This window comes from Dendrobates tinctorius, unplaced genomic scaffold, assembly GCF_039654945.1.
Source record: "Dendrobates tinctorius isolate UK_male_01 unplaced genomic scaffold, ASM3965494v1 ptg000184l, whole genome shotgun sequence".
Lineage (NCBI taxonomy): Eukaryota > Metazoa > Chordata > Amphibia > Anura > Dendrobatidae > Dendrobates > Dendrobates tinctorius.
Genome location: NW_027361851.1, coordinates 198,604 through 202,183, shown reverse-complemented (window position 1 = coordinate 202,183; position 3,580 = coordinate 198,604). Strand labels below are relative to the sequence as shown.

The 3,580-nt window shown below is 42.3% G+C and overlaps 1 long non-coding RNA gene across 1 annotated transcript; it reads left to right on the top strand.

Moving 5' to 3' along the window:
* Positions 1–362: 362 nt before the first annotated feature.
* On the top strand, positions 363–1,904 carry LOC141055100 (uncharacterized). Its single transcript, XR_012221477.1, has 2 exons — positions 363–980; positions 1,264–1,904. It is a non-coding gene; the product is annotated as an uncharacterized lncRNA (long non-coding RNA).
* The last annotated feature ends 1,676 nt before the right edge of the window (positions 1,905–3,580 follow it).

Sequence of the window (3,580 nt, the reverse complement as noted above, 5' to 3'; positions counted from 1 at the left end):
CGGGATACCTTTCTAGGACAGCGACCAAGCTTATGCGATTCAAACTCTTTTTTATTGTGTCTATGTTCATTTTGTCCATATGCACATGTCCGAGCAGCCATTTTAGTTTTGAAACCGCGCCCGCCCCCATTTTTGTAATTGTTGAACGGGATACCTTTCTAGGACAGCGACCAAGCTTATGCGATTCAAACTCTTTTTTATTGTGTCTATGTTCATTTTGTCCATATGCACATGTCCGAGCAGCCATTTTAGTTTTGAAACCGCGCCCGCCCCCATTTTTGTTATTGTTGAACGGGATACCTTTCTAGGACAGCGACATAGCTTATGCGATTCAAACTCTTTTTTATTGTGTCTATGTTCATTTTGTCCATATGCACATGTCCGAGCAGCCATTTTAGTTTTGAAACCGTGCCCGCCCCCATGTTTGGAATTGTTGAACGGGATACCTTTCTAGGACAGCGACCAAGCTTATGCGATACAAACTATTTGTTATAAAATGTATGTCCGTACCTAAATGAAAGAGTTCTCACCATTTCCTTTCTTTTTTATTACAGATGGCATCAAGTAGCCAAGTTGCTAACAGCCAAGAGTTCATACGCCTATTTATTGAGATGTATCGCTCACTGCCCTGCCTCTGGAAGGTGAAGTCTCCTGATTACAGTAACAAATACAAGAAGAAGGTTGCATATGAAAAACTTGTCAATCTATATCAAGAAAATCACCCAAGCGAAACAGTTGATGAGGCTGTTATTAAAAAAAAAATTCAAGCTCTACGCACTGTGTTCAAAAAGGAATTGAACAAGGTGGAAAAGTCTACAAGGTCTGGGGTGGGTACCGATGAAGTGTATGTTCCGAAGTTGTGGTACTACAACTTGCTGGAGTTTACGCGAGACCAGGAAATCCCCAGGGTTATGCACTGTTCTATGTAACTGCCACAAGAGGAAGAAACAGTGACACGGCCTGATTCCCCTCTAGTCGATGTAAGTATGTTTTGGGTTTCCCTCCAATAACCTATGATACATATATATGTACATGGTACAGTTGAGTTTTAGTCATTAAGTTGATGATTTGTAACTTTGTTCACAGCTGATACCTCTTCATTTTAAATTGGTTTATCATTACATAATTTCTACACATTTTGTCGATGACAGTACATAGCCAGTACCAATGTTCACACCCCCTCTTAATAAATTATTGTTATGTGTTTAAAAAACACTCGTTTTACTTTTTCTGTGTTTTAACCTTGTTTTTCTGTTCTTGCAGCATGTAACAGAAGAGGTGTCACCTACACCATGTGTAATTCCTGAAACCCCTGCAACATCAAACCCAACCGACGAGGAGGCAGAGGAGGCAAGTGTGTCCGTGGGTGCGTACACTGTGCAAAGGCGTAACCCTGTGAGTAGAAAAAGAAAGGCCACCGCTCCACCTTTTCCTGAGTTTGTCGATATAGCAAAGAACATATTGTCGCTGCAGGAAAAGCAAGCCATTGGGGGCTTTGCGCACATGGTGGACGAAAGACTTCGGTCTCTGGACGTTACACAAAGGCTTCAGGCTGATAGAATTATATTCGAAGCGCTAAATAAAGCTGCTGTTGGACAACTAAAAGACAGTTATATTCTGGTGGATTCCCAAGCAATGTCAATAACCCCATGGCCGCAGACACAAGAACAGGTAACAAGCACGCCAAGAAGGGCGATTCAGCCGCTACACAGCATGAACTTTGGAACCCCACATTGGCAGTCTGGCCCATTCATAAATCCTGGAAGGCAGCAACTGAATGACTCAGACTTTAGTTACACTCAATTATAGTTTTTATGTTAACTTTTTGTATTAACAAAATTGTTTGGTTTTTCTTTTTTGTTTGTTTATAAAAAATAAAAATTGAAATTTAAATGTTTGCATTACACATGACTACAATTCCAAGTCCTTTCTAGACTGAGACAAAAATTGTTTTGCCAGTTAGGCTTTTTAATTTCTTTCTTTAAGACTGATTTTTAAACAAACCATTAAAGTTTAACATATGTCAACATGACATAGACAATTATTGTAAACAAAACAAAAAAAAATTAAATGTTATCACCCTGCGGTTGGGCTGCCACAAATTGGTCCAGCATCACTCCGAGTTGGTGTAACACAGACATCGCCCTCCTGTGTGCTGCCAAGAGTTCAGGTAAGGTTGGTATTTCTGTTGAGGAAATTTACATTGTTGATGCGGTTTTGTAAATGTCCATGCATACGGTGCCATAGTATGTGGAGCAGCATATGGTGGCATAATGTGGGTTTGGTAGCAAATGGGGCCATATCCTATGGATCGCAATATGGGGCCATAGTGTTAAGTGGCAGCAGATGGGTGCATACGGTTCATGCTTGTGGTCAAACACTTACGTTTTTGTTGCGCCTCTGACTCTTCAGAAGAGGAGATAACAGCCCTTCCACGTCGAGTGGCAACACGTACTAGAAAATAAAATGTCTAAATAAAGAATATGCCAGCAACTGTTACACAAATTATAATTTCTCACATGCTTAAAAAAAAAAAAAAAAAAAATGATTACCGGAGGTCGAGTCAGCTCCAGCTTCCCGGAGTGATACTGGAGAAAACACACCAATTGGGGATGAAGTGGAGGAAGCAATTTGTGGTTGAGGGGGGCGAGGGGGTCCTTACGGGCTCAGGTATCTAAAAATATGAAATTGAGCATTGAACATTTCCAAAGCGGTGAAAACATAAAAAAAAAGAAACGGTATTGTAATACTCCATTATTGTTTCCTCCCTGGAATAAACTTTGGTTTTTATTTACCGTTCGGCTTATGTGAACCATGACTTCTTTCCCCCCCCCCCCTATTCTTGTAATTTTCAACCCAATAACAATACTAATAACATGAACAAACGCATTTTATACACTTACGGACTCTGCTTCAGGAGATGCTTGCACCGCCTGGCTTGCGTGTGCTGCGGGGGATGTTGGTGCTGCAGGTGCTGATGGGGCTGGGGCCGCCGCATGCGCCGCTGTTTGGAAAAAACAAAACTGAGCGCAAAACCACTTATATTTGCATTGTGCAATTTCACTTGTGCGAATCAAATTTTTTTTTTTTTTTTTTTTTTTTTACACTGTAAACCCTGTTGGAAAAAAAAAAAAACCATATGTTTAAAACATACTATCTGGAACACTCACCTCGGTCCCTCCGCACTTGTTGTTGGAGGCTGGTGAGGAGGTCTCTTGAGCGAAAGCGCAGATCTGCCAGTTTTTTTCTGATTTGCGTTGTGGTGCGCTCAACTCCGAACCGGCGTAACAGTCCTCGCCTGATCCTCCGCAACACAGCCCGCTTGTGTCTCATGGGGTGTGCATGCGCCTGTCCACACGCATAATCGCGCCTCTCCATCTCCTGTACCAGGAAACGCATTTCGGCCTCCCCCCAAGGTGTAGCTCTCTGTCTACCAGCCATTGCTTCCTGTTTTGCTTTCACAACGCAGCAGGGACGGCCACAAGAACGTCGTGACGTCACGACGTTTTCCCGCCTCATTTGGTGACGCTACTGCGTACTTTTTGTTATGGTACTACTGCGCGCTTATCGGTGACGCTAT